Here is a 21480-nt window from a genome sequence, read left to right as displayed (position 1 = left end):
TGAAATACTTGGCTTCCAAACATGTGTCCAGGGTTTGAAGACTGGGATTTTTAATTTTAGGACTATTAGGCACCTTTGAGTACACCTGGTTCTAATGGGTTCCTGGCATTTGTTAGGGAAAAGGTAAAGACAGTTGGTCATAGTGCCGACCATGGGACGCAAAAACAGATGACCTTTATATCATCTGCCCTACAGATTGCAAAGTCTGCAGCTAAAACCAACATGGGAAAGCCTTTGAGGAAAAATCAGGAGTCAACCATTCAGTTAGCAGCATACAGTGCTACTCCCAGGCAGAGCCTACGATGCCATTGATCCCAAACTGTATTGGCATATTCCATTCCTTCAAATATATAGCTGTGTGGGTGACATCATTGCAACCACAACTAATGTCAGGAAAATGATTCATAGCTAATGTTTGGAAAATGAGATGATCCATAGCAGCTTTGTGACTGAAGGAGGCCATAGAATCAGATCAAAGTTTGAGATTTGCTAAAAATTTGCTCAAAAACAAATATTGTTACAAAGCAATTAGCTAAAGAAACCTGTTAACTTTTAACATAACTTTTTAATGACATATGGAAAAGCACTATTAAACTACTAGAAATTTAGAAAAACTAGATCTAAGGGTTGCTGGAAGGGGAGGATAAAAGCGGCAATTTTTTTAGTACCAGTACCTGGTAACTATGTCAATCAAAACATTGGACTAGGATAAGTTATGTAGCTTAAAGACATCCATACAACTTTTAAAGAATAAAATCACATCAGACTTCATTTAAGTTGCAGCCTGAGAGACTGAAATCCTCTCTAGCCAATGCAGTGGACTGAAACCCAGCTGTAGTGCTTCCTAGATCAGTTGAGATAGAGAGCAGCAAGTCTGGAGCAGCAAACATTAATGAGGCAAGGTTTCCTCTTTCTACCTGCACTGGGGCACTGTGAGTATCAAATTTGGCCTACAAACTACATGAAATGCTGGATATCTGGCATAAACCACTGTCAAGGGGGCTTGAGTTCAAATCCTGACTTGTTTTTGCTGAGCAAAGAAACACCAGAAATACCATTTCCCCATATTGGCAATACAAAGTAATTTGAAAAAAAAAAAGAAATTAACACAGACCAGTTACAATAAAAAAAAAAAATGAAATTGTAAAATGAATGCCACTTTTATTACAAGGTATACATAAATATCAAAATGTGTTAATCAATTATTTAAAGTTAGCAACTTTTTGTTCGAAACTAATGTACATTGGTAGTCCTGTAGATTGTGTAGAATCAAAGTAGCATGATTCATTTAGATATTTGATTTTAAAAGGGAGACAATTTGATTAGAAATTATAATTTTTTAAAATTTCTATTTAGAATGACAGTGCATCTACTGTAGAAAGATACAAAGGGATAAAACTAAATATCAGTTGTTATTCCAAAAAAAAAAGAAAAATGTGCATTTAACACATTAGCATATTCTGTTCCAAAAATATAAACTTGATCAAAATATTTTATTGTCAAAGATATTATTAATGGAGTTGTATACCTTAAATCTCTTACAACAGATATTCATTCATGGTATAAAACACTGCCTGGTCACTAGAAAATGAATAATGTATCAACACCAAGAACTATACTTAAATACTTTATGTAAACTTAATAACATTGACACTACAAACAATGTTCAAATTGCAATGATTTTGATGGAATCCTGTGATTATTCCTTTTGTTATTCAACCACAGAATTCCATCAAAAGCTCTTAATTTCTTTAAGACATCATCTTGTTGAAAAGTAAAATGAGGTGTCAACTCTCTTAATGCCTATGGTCATTGACAAATATAGCTCAAAGAAATCTTTCCTTAATTTCTAACTTAAAGTCAACAGTCAAAGTAAATGAATAGTAGGTACTTGGTGCCTGGTAAATTAAAATAAAAAACACTTAGTTGTTTTTTTTTTCTCTACAAGTTCTACAATTTCAGATTCAAAGACAAAGTTTATTAACTTGTTTGTCCAATTAACCTTTGACCTTATCCTTCTTGTTATGTGGTGACTACTAAAAGTTGTGTACATTTAATCTTTTATCACTCAATCGATGGAAGTCTTTCTAGACAAGTAAGCAATGGATTTCAGATATCCCTCACAGCTTCTGTGGTTGAATAATTTCCAGAGAAAAAAGCTGCTTAGAATAGTATCTGTCATGCTTGAAAAGGGCCACAGGGACTGTATATAAAAAAAAGAATATATAAAAACTAAACAGAATTGACAGGCAATGTGGCATTAAAAAACAACAACACTTTCTAACTTTAGAACCTACAAACATTCGAGATAGTAGAAAAAACAACACTTGATTTATTACCAAAACAGCTGACATATCCAAACACAAGTGAGTAGCCTTCTTCTGTAAGGTACTTGTGTAGTCAAGGAAGATCTCATATTTGTAAACAGGCTAACATTTTAGGCTCCTTAGCTGACTAATCTTTTGGGCATTCTGGAAGAAATAAATGCAAGAAGGGCTTAATATAAATATCATCATCTCTTGAAATTCTATTTGCAGAAGCTAAGAGATCTCAAATATGAAAATAATGATCTCATAAAAAGATAATATAGATCACAAATTAGATCATTTAGATCTCAAACAAGATAGATCACAAATTAGATCAGATAGATCTTAAACAAGATAATATAGATCACAGATAGATCTCAAACAATATGAGATAAAATGTGTAAATAAAAAAACAGCATAGCAGAGGAAAGCAAAATTACAAGATAGATATCAAATAGTATTAATCAATTAGCCTATATGCCGGTTAATACATTTCACTGTTGATTCCCAATGAGTATTTAAAAAATTCTGTTCAAATTTTTTTAACAAAAGAGAAAAAATAATTACAAAACTAAACAAAATAAATGTAAAGGCTTTCTTTTAGTGACTTTAGAATAGAACAAGTTTCCTGTTTCCTTAAATACTCCATCTCCTCAACACTCCATCTCCTCAATGCTCTATCTCCTCAATGCTCCATCTCCTCAACACTCCATCTCCTCAATAGTCCATCTCCTCAACACTCCATCTCCTCAACACTCCAACTCCTCAACGCTCCATCTCCTCAACACTCCATCTCCTCAATGCTCCATCTCCTCAACACTCCAACTCCCAAAACACTCCATCTCCTCAACACTCCTACTCCTCAACGCTCCATATCCTCAACACTCCAACTCCTCAATGCTCCAGCTTTTCAATGCTCCAGCTTTTCAATGCTCCATCTCCTCAACACTCCATCTCCTCAGCACTCTCCATCTCCTCAACACTCCATCTCCTCAACACTCCATCTCCTCAATGCTCCAGCTTTTCAATGCTCCATCTCCTCAACACTCCATCTCCTCAACACTCCATCTCCTCAACACTCCATCTCCTCAACGCTCCATCTCCTCAACACTCCATCTCCCTACACTCCATCTCCTCAATACTCCATCTCCTCAATGCTCCAGCTTTTCAATGCTCCATCTCCTCAACACTCCATCTCCTCAATGCTCCATCTCCTCAATACTCCAACTCCTCAATACTCCAGCTCCTCAATGCTCCAGCACCTCAATGCTCCAGCTCCTCAATGCTCCATCTCCTTAATGCTCCATCTCAACACTCCCATCTCCTCAACACTCCAGCTCCTCAATGCTCCAGCTCCTCAATGCTCCATCTCCTCAACGCTCCATCTCAACACTCCATCTCCTCAATACTTTATTCTGTCGTTATATGTGTCGTTAAGGTATTGCCAGGAATTGGGTACATTTAGTAATCAGCATTGAAGTACACATACATATATTAGAGAAGAAAAAGAGCCTTGACACTGTAGATCGCAAGGTCTGAAAGGGGAACTTTGCCATTATATTCTAGTTATTTCTGCTGGTTAAGTTTGTATTGTTGAACTCACTGACCTACATCAGTTCTATTCACATCAAGTTAACATTGGTATCACAATGTAAGTTAAATAAAAAATTAAATTAAGTTTCAGAAATGGTGGTCAATTTGACAGTCCCAGATTCAGACTCTGAATGCAGCTCTTCTTATCCTAAAAACTTTTAAGCCAAACAGTAAAAAATTAATAGAATAAGGATTTTTTGTTCAGGAAAGATAATATCCCAAAATGAAGTTATGTATCCATAACTCAAGGTTGGAAACATCCTGAAGCCCTAAATAAAAATTGCATTCTATACTGTGATTTGAACTCAAGGCTGCAGTAGTAACACTGTAACTTCTTTAGTATCCAATGTTAGCAAGTGACCTATTTAAGAACGAGGCCATTTTTAAAATAGAGATGATAGTTTGTAAAATATTTTACATGTCTCAAATGTTCCTTCAAAGTTGAAGATAATTTATTTCCTCATCCAAACATCTCAGAGGACGATAGGGAAGGGCAAGGTATGAATCCAGGACCATCAACAAGTCCAAACAACAGTCCAGCGTGCATTCTGCACATCCAGGCAGCCACCCATAGTCATAGTAAAAAGTATTTTCTAAAAGAGTTTCTATGATAACATTGTCAGATGCAGGTTCCATTTTCCCATTTTCATTCACAAAATTTGTGGGATGTGTGGCTGAGAGGCGGGCCTACACTGCTTGGCTACAGCTTAGCCACTTACCATGGGGGCTCGATTTTGAATCCTGACTCGAGAAGAGTTGTTTTCTGAAAGCCCAAAGACAGCATGTAAACCTCCCATGTGTTCCAATTCCCCCAATAGTCAACAAAAGGAGATTGGGCCATAGCAAAATAAGTATGCTCTAAGCATGAACTATGCACTATATCAAAAGCATTAAAAAAAAGATCTACATGTTTTTTTTTCAAATCTTTCATATCTTAACAAATGAAGTTGAATAAATAACTATTCCATTTGAAAGTGAAACAAAACTAAACACTATTAAGTCCAAATACTTTTTACTATGACTAAGTAATAGTAGGTATAGAGCTAATCAATATCAGGCCCAAATACTTCTTACTTTGACTATTGATGAAATAAACATGACATCAAACATAATAGCAGCACCCAGGGAGACAAAGGTGAAGAAACTGTAGTAATACATAGATAAGTCTTAAGGAGGACTCAAACCTTGGACCTCAGAACCATCCCCATCACATAGCTGTGACCAGATGCAAGTTAGACTTCCTGAATAACTCCCAAAAGACGATCTACAAATCTTGTAAGATGCCCCAACAAACTAAGCGATAGGTGAAGAATATTACAGACAATATTAAAGTGAGAAATCATCAAGTTAAAACAGAAAATTCAACAAAATCAAAATAATAACAACCAGTTTGATACAAATATAAACCAATCTAAACAATTAAACCCATGTTTTTTAATTCAGACTGTCTTTCCACTGATTTGGACTCTCCTTCCTTCACTCTTTCTTAGACTGTTCATTGGCAAATGAAATAAACTAAGAGCTTTCACAGCCCCCAGTCTATTGCCATCTTTTTGCAGTATCTCATCTTCTTATCCAAGATTATTACATCCTACGGATGTCTCAAGGGTCAATCTAGTCATGCAAGTTAATCAATGACTTAAACTCTGCCAATTCACATGTTTTTTCTAGCTGACTCAGGCAACCCATTCCATGCTCTAATAGCACTAGGGAAGAAGGAGTATAAATTTCTTCTAGCATATGGGATGAGGAATGTTCCTTTATCTTTGTGTCTTTCTAAGTATTTTTTTAAGTTTTGTTTTTGTATTTGAAGTTTATAGTTTAATTTTTTTTGTATAATTGCTACTTTACTTTTGAAGTCTTCTGTCCTGAAGGATCTCTAAATGTAATAATTTTACTAGAGGTCTAACTATAATCAAATGTGAATATTTGTTAGTTCGGAATCTCACTGCTCTATCTTGTGTATTCTAGTTTCTTAATGTTCTTTTGAGTTGAGGGTTCCCAAATAGAGGACTCATTATCTATTGTTCAGTTGCATCACTGCATCATCTCTACTGTTGGTTCTCTTTACTCCCCTTTGGTCTTGTTCACATTTCTTTCTCGGCTCATCAAATACAGAGTACATCTTCCATGAACATTTCCAGCAGAATAAAACTTTTTGGTCTAATAACAAAGTCACTAAGTTAGAATCCTCAAAAGCTGTCTATGACGATTCTCCGAGTCCAGTGTTTTCTCTGCCAAGTTGCAATTCTCTAGTTCTTAATAGAAAATCATTTTTCCACAATTGCTTATCCATGTGAAAGTGGAATCATTGGCCTACCAATTTTCCAAATATGTTTCAATTTTTTGTCAAGAGTTGTTTATAAAAATAAAGTACCCAGTTTATCTTTTCTTTTGAAAAGGATGAAAGAGCCATTTTTGCAAACCTGGTAGTTGACATCAAAACCATGTATTTGGTGAAGTCAATACAGAGCAATGGTTTTAGCACATCCACAGATATTCCATCTTTAGTTCTTCTTTTTTAGGGTCCCCATTTGTGTTGGATGAAAAACTAAAATGAATGGCTCTTTGGTCCATCCTAACAAGGCCTCATATCTTATAGATTACTGATGTTGCTTCAAAAAAGAATATAATTATGTTCTATGCATTTCATGTGTCAATCTAGTCATGCATGTTAATTAGGGAATTAAACTCTGCTAAGTCACTGGTTTTCCTGGCTGATTCAGGCAGCCCATTCTATATTCAAACTAGGGAAAAAAGAGCACTTGTAGGAATTTGGCCTAGCATATGGAATAAGAATATTGCCTGGATTGTGGTGTGAACAGATGAATGGGTCATTTCTCCATCCAGAATAAGACTTACTCTATTGCCATGATAGATCAATTCAGATTGACTTCTCTGCTTTTTCTTCAACTTTGTCAGTTTTTTAAAGCCATTGCAGTTCCATCAGCAAATATTCCATAATCATTGGCTAAAGTGTCAAACAGTGGGACTGTTATAAAATCTGTCCATGTATACAATATTATTTTTGTTTATCAAGTGGCTAACAGCCTTAGAACAAAGCTAAGAATGACATATCAATTCTGGAATCACATTCTTTGTTTTGCCTGTGTTGAATTTCTATGCTGATATATATAGCAATGACATTGCCATTATTATTATTTGCTTCATAAGCCATAGTTTTCATTACCACTTTGATAGGTTTGGATTTTTATATATTGCTTTGTAACAAATCAGCCTTGGCAAGGAATCATTCCTCATCCAAAATTGGCATGTTGAGATAGTTAGAAATAGTGCTGAGATGTTGAGATAGTTAGAAGTAGTGCTGAAATGTTGAGATAGTTAGAAGTAGTGGGTGACCCAAGGCTCTCCTGGCTTCTAATAGATCACCATACAAAATGTCTTGAGGAAGTCAACCTTGTGGCATTCCATGAACATGTCCAAGCTAGCCAAGATTTCTACTGCTGATAACAGTGTGAAGGTTCAGAGGAATCTTTTTTTTTTCATAAATGCACTGAACACTTCTAAAGGAAATAGATAGATGTTATATTTAATCATCAGAGACTTTCACCCCACAACTTTGGATGATTTTCTATTAATGAAGCATACACTCTATACTGTCATACTGATATGTTCAAACCCTGCCTCCTGCAGAAGGTTTGGACTAGGATGTAATAATCATCAAACCTGAATTAACATGTAAAACAAACTACAAAAAGGTCCTCTCCGATGAATTGATAGGTAAAGAGTATTTGAATGAAATGGGATATATAAATAGTTTTAACTTAATGATTAACATAACATGAAACAAACCTAAATGTCTTCAAATTCATCATAGCAATGAACAAGTTGATCAGGACCACGACAGCATCAAGAATGTAAACTCCATACAAAACGTAGCCAACCACCTCAATGACTTTCAGCAGCACACTGTCTCTTATCTCTGAGTCACCATTAACTTGACTGCTATTTGTTTCTTCTTTAATAGCTGGTGCCTGAGAGTTCCCCATACCAAAGGCAGCCCAGAACAATGTCCCAGTGGTCTCTAAGAGGCTGAAAAAAAAGTCTTTGGTCAGCAAATAAAATATTTTTAAGTACATTTGGGAATAAATTAATTCCTGTAAAATCTAGTAAATTTAATATCATCTAGCTAATTTAATGTATCATCTTGTAAACTTAAACATCTTAACTAGTGATCAGCTTTCAAAGTATTTAACTTTAAACAATACCAATAAAAGCCATAATTTATTTATTTTAAGTTTTATGGTCACTTGCAGAAAAAATGTCTTTCTTTTGAGTATGTCTATACAACCTGAAGTTATTTTGCTTTGCAAAAAAAACATCCATAAATTAAATATAAAAAACTTTCACCTTGTAAGTCAAATGACTCTACCCTGCAAAGTTCTCATTCTTGGAAATACTGTATAGGCTTATTTGTCCACATATAAAGGCAATCATGACTGAAATAGATGAAGGTGAACTTGCCAACATCCTATGGAATAATAACTAGATTAAGATACTTTTCGCATAATTTCATTAAGTTGGCTAAAGTAAACTTGACTTACACTAATGTTGTTATTATAATAACCTGTGTTCAAATCCTTCATATCATGATTAAAATATTAACGCCTTGGCCAAGAATCCTTAGCCCTTCATGCAATATGAAGGAAATTAGTGGCCTACTTCTGTTTCTAACCAGGTGCAAGAAAGTTGATGTGTATAATAGCTAAAAGTGTCATGAAATGCTTCACTGAATCTAGTGGATTTTTTTCCTAAATAGACCTACTCAATAATGAATAATCTACAGAAGATAATAAACAAAGTGAAATTGAAACACTTTAATTAACTAATTAAACAAGTAAAGTTATATCTTTGAATCACCAAGTTTTCAGTTCCAATGAAGAAATTTTTAAAGCCAAACTAATAATATGAGAGGCACATTGGGGAGTGGTAAAGCACTTGGCTTATGAGCACAGGTCCCAAGTTCGAATCCTAGAAGACTGAAATTTTTACTTTCAGGATCTTTAAGGCCCCTCTTAGTCAACCCAGATCTAATGGGTACCTGACATTAGTTGGGGAAAAGTAATGACGGCTATTGTGCTGGTCACATGACTTTAGCTAACCATAGGCCACAGAAACAGATGACCTTTACATCATTTGCACTATAGACATGATGGTCAGAAAGGGGAACTTACTTTTTTAATAATATGAGCTAAAATAAACCTTTGCTCTAATATTGTAATTCTTCTTATAATTATTATAATTTCCTAGAGCCTTAAGTTTCAAGAGATTCTAGACAAGTATGAGGATGTCCTCAACTTTTCTCTGACATTTTTAGATGTACTAGAAAATAGAAGAACACCATTGTATGAATTTATATTTCATTTTTGGCATTGTAATAATTTATATGTAAGGCACTATTTTTTATAACAAATTTCCTTCAGGATAATAAAAAAAATATTATTATAAAAAATGAGCTCATAATCATACCATGGCAGCTGCCAGCATCCAAATTTGAAAAAGGGGCAAAAAATTCAAAAGTAGTGTCCCTTCATAGTGTGCACTAAGAAATGTTTGTATGATGTAGAAGGTTTGCAGCAGTAGTATACTCTGAGGGAAAAAAAGAAAGCTGCCCTGTCTGCTAGCCCTGAATCAGAGGCATACACATATACGAATCGTGGCAAAGTCTGCTGTTCTAGAATTGGCTTGATTAGCCACACCAGATTCTGCCCTGTCTCAAGATTAAGCCAAAACCAGTGACTCATTTGGGCGCATCCATTGCTTTTTGAGACAAAAGGAGCCATATATATATATACTGTGACATGTAACAAGAATCTTCATTGCAATGTTTATGTGTGCAAGGTCAGATGTCACCCCATCCCTCCAATTTTTGGTTAATATCACAGTAGTGAATATTGTTCTTTTAGTCAAGTTTTAGTAAAGTAAAAATTATGACCTATAGTTTTGAAAGGGTTGTTGTGGACTGTGCAATTCGGGCCAGAATTTCAGATTTTGTTCCCTCATCTGAGACAATAGGTTTGCTAACAGGGCTTTATTGGGGCATCAGTATTTGAGGTGAAAGGTTGACTAAAGTCAGTAGTTTCATATACTTTAGACATATTGTCTCAGATGAGGGAACAAAACCTGAAATTCTGGCCTGAATTGCACAGTCCACAACAGCCCTTTCAAAACTTAAAATAATATGGACAGACAAGGCATAGCCCTCAGCACCAAAATCAGAATGATGTGTTCCCTGGTCATGGCCACATTTTTATATGCTTGTGAGTCTTGCATGCTGACTGCAGGCCTAGAGAAGAGGATCCTAGCAATGGAATTGAGATGCTACAGAAGGATCCCAGGTATCACATTCAAAGATCGCATCACAAACCAAGAGATTAGAGACAAGGTTACTGCAGCAATTGGACCCGATGATGACCTGCTAACTAGGCTCTCCATCATTTCTTGTATAATTTTTGGTAGGGCCCAGTAGTGCAATGTCATCTGTGAAGTCCAAGTCCATCATTCAATTCCATGAAATACTGAAGGCAGTCTGGATCATTGCTCTCCTCATGATGTACTGGATGGCAAGCAGAAAGAGGAAGGAATACAATATTCACCCATCTCAATGTTAAAGAAGGCATTGGATGAATTTTTAGGGATGACATATTCTCTATTTCCATAGCCATTTTCAATGGATACTATCAAATGCTTGTTTGAAATCTACAAAACTGATCATTAGCCATTGTTGGCATTCAAGACCTTGTTCTATAATGTTTCGTAGAATGAAAATCTTTTCAGCACATGATCTGCCTCTTTGGAAGCCTGCTTGCTCTTTTCTGAACTCATCCACAGCCTGTTGAAGTCATCTCTGTTCAGCACTATTCAGTTGAGATGACTACAATATATGAAAGAATGTTGAATGGCTTTTATAATTAGCCTTAACCCTTAAACCTCTGTATTTATTACAAGTCACAAAATTAGTGTTTAGGGTTAACCCATTTAACTCTAGAAACAGGTCTATTTATTGGCTGTCAACACAATAAGTCCTGAGACATTTATTGAATTTCTTTTTCCCAATATATTCTTGATCCCTTAACATTTACTTTACTGAAAGTGTTTTGAAGGATATGAAGAATTTAAAAAATAGTTTTCTGATCAAAAAATGCATGGAAAAAAAAGACTAGAAGGACAATATCAGTTTCAATTTGAACAGAGTGAAGCATTAAATTCAGATCTACAACAGCTTGGGGTTAGGGCTTGGAGACAAAAGGACAGGAGAGATCGGAATAAAGGGTTGTGTTTAAGCAAGCCAGAACCCTCCATGGACTGTAGTGCCACTGAGATTGATGGATGGAAGCATTTCATTTCTATCAGAAGGAGGGAAAATAAACAAAACTACTAAGACATAAGCCCTCCTTTTTCATTGTGCCTAGATAGCATTTTTCTCCTTCCACATTGGAAACATGAGCACAAAAGAGACTTCACTAGAACTACATGCAAATGTATGCATTTTAAACAAGCACTGTAAAGAAGACTCATGCAACCATCTGCATGGGGATGTCTCTAAGCTGAACTGTCCAAGGATATTTTTCCACCTACTGGATACAGAATGTTTTATGACAGTTCTATATATTTCAACAGCCAAACAGGTGCTGGAATTTGTTTTAACAATTTAAAAAAGTTAAAGACATTTACAGCCATCTAATTTTTAAATGGTCAAAATATAAACTATAACATTTTTTCAGTGTACACCAAGCAATTTATTGTTAATAATAGTAGATTTTTTAAATATTTTGATTGAAAATGTTTTTATAAATTGTTATCTTTTGTCATGTATTCATTTTTCTTTTTTTAGGGCATGACATTTTTTGTTGTTGCCCATTTTCACTGAGAACGTCAATGAGTTCAAATATTTACCTTCAATGTGAATCAGTTGGTTGTCAGCAAAGTATCTATTGGTTTTTGTAAAGATCACACCTTCGTGGAGTAGCCAGCAGTATAAAACGCCAACATGGTGATGTCCATGTAGTTCCACATCTCAGAGAAGTAACCTTTCACACTGTTTGCACTCGGCCCAGAACATACCTGGACATACTAACATAGCTGATTACACTGATAAAAAGTACAACAAAAATATCATTGGGAATTTTAAAATAAATATGTGCCTAACCTCAACCCCTACAAAGCTGGATATGCAAATATAACTGATTATACCTATCCCAGGATATTCACACTGGTAATTACATTTAGCCTAGTATAATTGGATATACAAATATAAATGATTGGTACTTAGCTAAAAGCATAACTGTAAATACTTGGAAATACAATTATAAGAGATAAGATCTTACTTATAAGAATTTGATTTCACATATAAAAATAGCTACCTGGCCCTTTCAGATTGTTATCACTATTGACCCAAGTTTAAACCCTTCCTGTAGTCATTCACTGCAGAACTGCAAGACGTTTGTGTTAAACCATAATATTTATTTATGAAAGAACATATGAAGCTTAAAATTTCATAAAATCTAGAAAACTCACCTAATACATAAAACATAATCATTCCATTCACAACTCCTTCAATGCCTTTAAATAAATGTACACTTTGAAATGAAGACATAACTGAGTTCTTATAAACAGCAGCTCCAAGAATGCAGTATAGAAACAAATATAATTTGTACATTTCATGAATGGTGTTTTTTAATTTTTTCAAATCTGAAAAAAAAGGAGTTAAAAATGTTTTCTTAAAAGATACCTAATAAAATTGTAAAAAGTAAAATAAAATATTCATCATCATCATCATCAAACTCCATTTGAATGAAGGCTTGAGAGGCTCAAATCCTCTCTTGCAAAAACCCTGGACAGAAACCCTGCTGTCTTGCGAAGTGCATAAATGTCGCCATACAGGTCGAGAATTTTTGGTTTCCAAGACCTGTCGAGACGGAGATCAGCAAGTCTGTGGCAGTCAAACAGAATATGAGGCACAGTTTCCTCTTCTTCCCCGCAGCGGGGGCACCATGAATTGAAATTTGGCAATAGCCATGAGAAATATGAGCCAACAGGACAATGGCCTGTCCTGCACTGTGCTATAATAGCTTGCTCAGGCCTGGACAGTCTCCACCATGGGGAAGTGTGGTTAGGGCGCCTCATGCGCTCCCAGACTCCACAGGCTTTTTGGGACTTGTCCCAGCACACAAACCACTTTTCCATTTCTGTTTTTTTAATTATAGCCAGAGCATGATGAAAATTTACAGCCTGTTCAGTGGGTGGAATTTGCACTCCCTGGTGGGCCAAGGAGTCTGCAATAGTGGAAAAAAGTGCGGAAGCTGGCATCCACAAAGTGGGGAGCCCAAGCAGACATGCTCCAATCACTGTATTTAGGAGCAGTCCGTTTACAAACTACAGCCTACCTGTGCAAATTTATGGCTCTAGGACTGCTCTTGAACAACTTGATAAAATACAGTCCCAAGCACTAAGATTTGTCTGTGGAACCTTTAGGACAAGTCCAATAAATGCTGCTGAAATAATGGCTAATGTAGGTCCACTAAACCTTAGGAGGACAAGGTCAGTACTGACCTGCTTTGAGCGGTATAAAAGGCTGGATGAATACCTCCCAGCTAGAAAACTAGTGGATGATTGGAGATACAGAAGACGTATTCAGATGCTGGCCTCTCCACCAACCGACAAAACATTCAACGTTTTCATCCCCTTCCTCCTTGGTGTCCCCCATCGACCCCAGACATACGTTTGAAACTAGTAGACCGTAATATACGTTTGAAACTAGTAGACCCAAATGCCACTAAGCTAAGTCGTTCATCTAAAGACCTTCAAATTCTAGCACTGGAGACCATTAATACCTTCAAGCCCAGTGCTATTTTTGCATTCACTGATGGGTCGGCATCGATAGATTCTGAAAGAGCAGGCTATGGAGCCTACATCGACTTTCTTGGCTCTCACTCAGTCAAAATCTTTGGTCCATGTGGTTGTGTTAGCAGTTTCAATGTGGAGACCATGGCAGTCTGTGAAGCATTAAAAGTCATTGACTCTCAACTCGGCGAGGGACAATTGAGGGCAACACAGATTGTTGGGGTCACTGACTCAAAGCCCCAAACCATGGCCTCCCAATATCGACACTGTCATCATGGCTTCACACAACATAAAACAACGCTATGGCACCCCTGTAATAATGCAGTGAGTACCGAGTCACATAGTTGTAAAAAAAAAAAATATATATATTAAGAAATTATATTTAGAAATGGAGTTGTCCTTAAAACATAAGAATTATTTCCTATGAGATAAAAAAAAAGTCTATCATGAAAATTTAAAAAAAAATTTAGCATTTTTTTAATTTTCAGAATAATACATTTGCAAAATATATTTTCTTTTAAATTTTGTCTACTAGAACCTAATTGAAGGCCTACAATAATTCTTTTTAGTATTATTTGAGCAAAGATCAACACTAATCATGTATATATGAATTGTCCTAATTTAATAGATTTTCTTCTTGGAACATATGTTTAAGACTAAGATACCTGCTTTCATACATCACAAAGCTCTGCATACAGTACAGTATCTTATAAGTTTGTTCTCTACATTTAATTTTTTTTTTACTTCTGTTTGTAATAAATAAAAATAATGAAGTAAATTGTCTTTAAACCCAAAGATTAAGAAAATATTCCATAGTAATAGTGATTTTAAAATGTTTTATCCGAACTCATGCAGATAAAGCTGCATTGGGGGTGGCTGTACTACTTAAACAGTGTTAACATTTTAAGCTTTAATACAATGAATAACAAAAAAAAATAACTACACACATACTGCAGGTCAAGATACAGACACAAATATAAACAAATACTAGGGCCAACAATTGTGAAATGTTTGTAAAATGTTTTACATGTTTTGGATGTTCCTTCAGAGTTGAAGATAGTTTACTTCCTAGTCCAAACCTCCTGCAGGACGACAGGGGATGGGTGCGGGCAGGGTTTGAACCCTCGACCGTCGATAAATCCGAACGACAGTCCAGCGCGCAAACCTCACGACCAGGCAGCCATCCAATTATTACTTCTGTTTGTAATAAATAAAAATAATGAAGTAAATTGTCTTTAAACCCAAAAGATTAAGAAAATATTCCATAGTGAGACAGACCTAATTGTGATTTAAAAATGTTTTATCCCATCCCATGCAGATAAAGCTGCATTGGGGGTGGCTGTACTACTTAAACAGTGTTAACATTTTAAGCTTTATTACAATGAATAACAAAAAAAAATGACTTCCACACATACTGCAGGTCAAGATACAGACACAAATATAAACAAACACTAGGGGAAACAATTGATATTTATAACAAACATATTTATGAAAGTAGAGTGAGTACAGAGGGATGAGTGAGAAATGTAAACATTTTGCTGCTAAACCAACCAAGAGGTGATGGGAGCTTTACATGGTTGCACCAATATTAGAAACTTGTCTTGGATAAAAATGGCTATTAGATATGAACAGAAAAAAGTAATTAGTACTTACTTCTTTTTTTTTTTTTGTACTATTAAGTAAAGTTAATTTTATTGTAGGTTTTGTTTTGGTTAAAAAAAAATGTTTATAAACTATTTCATATGAATTGGTTGACTGGTTAAATTAGGAAACAAATGGTTACTGGTAAAAATACTTATATATTTATTTATTGGAAAATTTAATGAGTAACCTTTTATATATATGTGACACATGCTCAGGGGTGGACTGGGTATCAAAACCAGCCTGGGCATTTCTAAATCATCCGGCCCATAAATTGTATATTATATGATGGGCATCCAGTTCTAGGTCTACCTGTCTTCAAAATCATTGTTAAATTGATAATGTATCGATAGATGTACACATGCTTAAAGTGAACACTATGTCCTTATAAGGAATAAAGGCTTTATGTTGCTTTTTAATGGTAAAGTGTATCTAGACTCTAGGCCCTAAAAGGAAGAAGCTCTATCGATGTAGGCTATTACATTATTTCGGAAAATGTGTTTAGATTAAATTACTAGGCCTTAGTAGAGTCTGTAAAAGATTTTTAAGGAAATACTTCGCTCAGAGGACCCGTCCCCTGAAAAAGGAATACTATGAAAAATGTAACAATTTAATATTCAAATATTGGCATCCATGTGGCCTTTATCTTATAAAATACAGACAAGACATGTGTGGTGATGATTTCAAAAAAGAAGCGGTATACTTACTGTAGTCCTACCAGCCCATTTGGATACCGGCCCACTGGGCATTTGCCCCAATGCCCGTATAGCCAGTCCGCCCCTGCACATGCTACAAACCCAAATGCTTATTCACATTAGATGATTTAATTTAATGATTGTACTTTTTTTTTATTTCATAGTTTATTTATTTCACATCTCATTGCCAATGCCAAGATTGAAGATCATTTAGCCAGCATGTGGTATGCTGGTGCTTCTTGGTTTCAGCATCAAGGCTTTCCTATTAAGCTTGTAATATATAATCTAGATCTAGACTCTAGTAATAGTAATATCATCTAGAACTATTCTATCTAGATCTATATCTAATAATCTATAGATCTAATTTCTAAATCTTGGAAATCGGTCTTCATTTTCAGAAAAAAAAAATGATCTTTAGTCTTTAAAGTTTAGAAATATTACAATCCCATTTCGCGGATTTTAAATAGTTAAATAGATCTAGAAGAGGCTAGATCTATTAATCACAGAACTTCAGAAATTTTTCACTCAAATCTAATCTATGATATAATCAAAAGTTTATTGCCTTTTAGTTTCCATGGAGATAACAAAAAATGTCATGTTTCGACAATCTAGATTATGTAGGTCTGTGATCTTACCCTTTACCTTTTTTGACTTCAGATTTTCTCATTATAAGGAGATGTGAGTTCAGAACTAAGACCTATATATATTTATTGTATCATATGTCTGTGGTTCAGAAGCTCGAAATGCAGAAAATAAATTTAAAAAAAAAAAAAATGTAGCTGGTGCTCCCCCCCCCCACCTCTTCTCGTACCCTACTGGGTGGATACTTTAGAGATTGTTTAGGCTAAATCTGTTTTTTTTTTGTTTTTAAGTAGGCCCTATATTTTTTTCAATCATTGCTAAATATATGTATTATCAAAATACAAAATACGCGTAGGACGTAATCATCTTCTTTTTTTAAGTAACGTCTGTATTATAAAAGATAAGAAGATTATAAATGTCTTGTAAAATTATTAAAATCACTTGCGTCCCCATTCTACTGCAGATTGTCCCTAGCTTTATTCACGCCTGTAATGAAAATTACATCTCTCTTCTTTAATTCAGAAAATCTTTTTAATAAGAATAACTAACACACTATTCAAAGATTAAAGTCAATTCAGCTAATCACAAATCAAGTCTCTTGGGTTTGTTAACTATTCTGCCTGAGAGTGTTACGTAAGTTTTTTTTATGTCAGAAATGCATATTTTCAGATGATAAACCGTAGGCCTACTCGCGTATTTTCGTGTCCATTTGCGTACAAAATACGCAAGATGCGTACTTATAGGCAACTCTTCTTTTAGGTCAGTGACACGCCGGGTACGCTATTCTCTGCCTCACCGTGGCAGTAGGACGTGGAAACAATCGCTAGTGGACGTAATTACACTAAATGAGTATCAACACAAGACTCTTGTGGAAGGGTCTAATCTCTAAGGGAATATCGATAATAACCCAGGCGCCGTTCCACAAGAAACAGTAGTTACACCAAAGGCGAGTCCTGCACGGTTAGCTTGATAAAACATAGAAAAATGGTGGGGATTCCTGGTGTGCTCGTCCTTCGGCCATGTATTCTAGTTCATGCACCGGAGTGCCCGACACATTTGAAATAGCAGTGTTTTATATAGACATTGACTTGGACCTCATCCAGACATAGCAGTTTGTTCGATCAGACTTGCAAGCCAAGAGTTCGTAGAAAAAAAAAGATGCTGCGTTTGACTTGATACATTGTTAGCTGCAATTTGCGTTAAGTGTGTGCATGAGTGTGTGTTTACTCGAGCTACTTATCAGCACCAACATTTGTGGAGCTTGTCTTGATGCTTAGCTCAACACTAACTGGAATGTGTTGCTGAGAGGCCAAAACCGATTGGCTACGGCTTGGCTAGCTAACATGGGGGCTCGAGTACGAATCCCGACTTAAGCGGAGTAGTGTTTACTGATAAACACGGGAAAGAGAATGGACCATAGTGCACACTGAGCATGCTGTAAGCAATTACATTAAGTTAGTGCACACTGAGCATGCTGTAAGCAATGAAATCAAGTTAGTGCACACTGAGCATGCTGTAAGCAATGAAATCAAGTTAGTGCACACTGAGCATGCTGTAAGCAATTACATCAAGTTAGTGCACACTGAGCATGCTGTAAGCAATTACATCAAGTTAGTGCACACTGAGCATGCTGTAAGCAATTACATCAAGTTAGTGCACACTGAGCATGCTGTAAGCAATGAAATCAAGTTAGTGCACACTGAGCATGCTGTAAGCAATTACATCAAGTTAGTGCACACTGAGCATGCTGTAAGCAATTACATCAAGTTAGTGCACACTGAGCATGCTATAAGCAATGAAATCAAGTTAGTGCACACTGAGCATGCTGTAAGCAATTACATCAAGTTGGTGCACACTGAGCATGCTGTAAGCAATGAAATCAAGTTAGTGCACACTGAGCATGCTGTAAGCAATTACATCAAGTTAGTGCACACTGAGCATGCTATAAGCAATGAAATCAAGTTAGTGCACACTGAGCATGCTGTAAGCAATGAAATCAAGTTAGTGCACACTGAGCATGTTGTAAGCAATGAAAAAAAGTTAGTGCACACTGAGCATGCTGTAAGCAATTACATCAAGTTGGTGCACACTGAGCATGCTGTAAGCAATTACATCAAGTTAGTGCACACTGAGCATGCTGTAAGCAATTACATCAAGTTAGTGCACACTGAGCATGCTGTAAGCAATGAAATCAAGTTAGTGCACACTGAGCATGCTGTAAGCAATGAAATCAAGTTAGTGCACACTGAGCATGCTGTAAGCAATGAAATCAAGTTAGTGCACACTGAGCATGCTGTAAGCAATGAAATCAAGTTAGTGCACACTGAGCATGCTGTAAGCAATGAAATCAAGTTAGTGCACATTGAGCATGCTGTAAGCAATGAAATCAAGTTAGTGCACACTGAGCTTGCTGTAAGCAATGAAATCAAGTTAGTGCACACTGAGCATGCTGTAAGTAATTACATCAAGTTAGTGCACACTGAGCATGATGTAAGCAATTACATCAAGTTAGTGCACACTGAGCATGCTGTAAGCAATTACATCAAGTTAGTGGTTCAGAGTTATATGTAATATTGATACTTTTATTTTAAATCTTCTTCTCTGAAGCGTCTTCAATTTTAGTGACTTTGCTAATGGAATTAGGCCTACTCTAAATCATAGACTATATATAGTCTATGCTCTAAATCTCACGGCTCTATTTTGATTCCGTTCACGTTCCTTTGTTTCTTTTCGTGACGATTGCACACGACACTAGTTGACCTATACACATAGTAACATCTAGTTATATTATGAATACACACATAGTAACATCTAGTTATATTATGAATATACACATAGTAACATCTAGTTATATGAATATACACATAGTAACATCTAGTTATATGAATATACACATAGTAACATCTAGTTATATGAATATACACATAGTAACATCTAGTTATATTATGAATACACACATAGTAACATCTAGTTATATTATGAATACACACATAGTAACATCTAGTTATATTATGAATATACACATAGTAACATCTAGTTATATGAATATACACATAGTAACATCTAGTTATATGAATATTCACATAGTAACATCTAGTTATATTATGAATACACACATAGTAACATCTAGTTATATTATGAATACACACATAGTAACATCTAGTTATATTATGAATATACACATAGTAACATCTAGTTATATGAATATACACATAGTAACATCTAGTTATATGAATATACACATAGTAACATCTAGTTATATGAATATTCACATAGTAACATCTAGTTATATTATGAATATTCACATAGTAACATCTAGTTATAAACATGTTGTGTATCCTCCCTAAACACCCACCTCTTATTTATTGCACAAATGCTCTTTCTTCCCTAGCGCTATTAGAGCATGGAACGGGTTGCCTGAGCCAGCCAGGAAAACCAGTGACTTGGCAGAATTTAGATCATTGGTTAATATGCATTATTAAATGCATGACGAGTAGGACGTAATCATCTTCTTTTTTTGAAGAAACGTCTGTATCATATAAGATAAGATAAACACAGACGTTTTCACTGGGGGCGTGGTGGCCGAGTGATAACGCGCTTGGCTTCCGAATGCATTGGGGTCTCGAGTTCGAATCCCAGTGACCATTTTAAGACGCCCCCGAGTCTATTTCACTCTAATAGGTACCTAGCATGCGTTGGAGAAGTATAATAATAATAAGCGGCTGACAGATCTATTCATCTATCATTTATTATGTTACTAAATTAAAGTACTATCATTATCATCATCAGATTATCATGTATCATATTGTCGGGTAATCTATTTTCTTCTTTTTTTAAAAAAAAAGTGCCTTACCTTTGCGTATTAAATAATCCAAACTGTTCCAATAATCCGTGTAGGCATATAAGTATAACAATGGTTGTTCAATGGTAACTCAATGGTTATATCAACAAAAATCCAATATTTTTGAAGTATCCAAAATACGAAGCACGCTAATTTATAGGCCTACACACACAAAAGTAATTGATTGAATCAGAAAAATGAGCTGCTCTATATTAAGTATCTAAAAGTATATAGATTTAGATCTAGATCTAGTCTAGATCTAGGACTAGATCTTTCACTAAAAGTAGATCTAGACCAGACATAGATCTAGATCTAGGTCAAACTTTTTTCCCCGTGTCTCCAACAAATCACGTGCATTTTGTTATAATTAGATTCTAGATCTAGATATGGCTCCTCATGTGTCGGAAGACAATGACAATGAGTCGGGAAGACAGGTGAGTCACTGGCTTTGATTAAGTTTGATTTCGTTTTGAGATGGGGCAGAATTTGGTGTGACTGATCAAGCCTTATATTCTGGAGTGGCAGAGTTTGACACAGTTCGTGAGTTCGTGCATAGATATATAATATGCATCTGTCCTAGGGCTAGGGTAGCTTTCTTCTTCTTTCTCTCGACTGATGCAGCTTCGTTTCTTTTGCACTCGGCGAAGTTCGAGATAACACAATAATAAACCAGGTCATTACCATGTTTTGGCATCTTAACTCTCGCTTGATCTCTAGAATCTAGATATAGATCTATATGTAAAATATAGACTTAAAATAGATCTAGATCTATAACCATAGCCATAGCCATAGCAGATAATGTTGTTACTCGTTAAATTTGATAGTAGACCTACAATCATAGATCTATTACTATTATCTATCATCATGACACATGCTGCCATGCATGATGTAGATATAAATGTAGATATTTATCCTTGCATGGTCCGTGATGGGGCTAATAAATTACCGTGGTAGGTGG

General features: G+C 35.5%; 1 long non-coding RNA gene across 6 annotated transcripts; it reads right to left on the bottom strand.

Moving 5' to 3' along the window:
- Positions 1 to 545: 545 nt before the first annotated feature.
- LOC129925692 (uncharacterized) lies at positions 546 to 20725 on the bottom strand. Of its 6 annotated transcripts, none has more exons than XR_008777393.1 (8): positions 16112 to 16817; positions 13754 to 13915; positions 12438 to 12611; positions 11817 to 11984; positions 8271 to 8391; positions 7713 to 7952; positions 2340 to 2471; positions 546 to 2203 (listed from the first exon to the last, which is right to left on the bottom strand). It is a non-coding gene; the product is annotated as an uncharacterized LOC129925692 (long non-coding RNA). The 6 variants fall into 6 exon arrangements; XR_008777394.1 differs by lacking the exon at positions 16112 to 16817 and adding an exon at positions 14791 to 14805; XR_008777391.1 differs by lacking the exons at positions 13754 to 13915; positions 16112 to 16817 and adding an exon at positions 20535 to 20725.
- Positions 20726 to 21480: the final 755 nt, after the last annotated feature.

Source organism: Biomphalaria glabrata, chromosome 4 (assembly GCF_947242115.1).
Source record: "Biomphalaria glabrata chromosome 4, xgBioGlab47.1, whole genome shotgun sequence".
NCBI lineage: Eukaryota > Metazoa > Mollusca > Gastropoda > Planorbidae > Biomphalaria > Biomphalaria glabrata.
The sequence above is the reverse complement of the archived record's forward strand: the minus strand, read 5'-3'. Positions and strand labels throughout refer to the sequence as shown.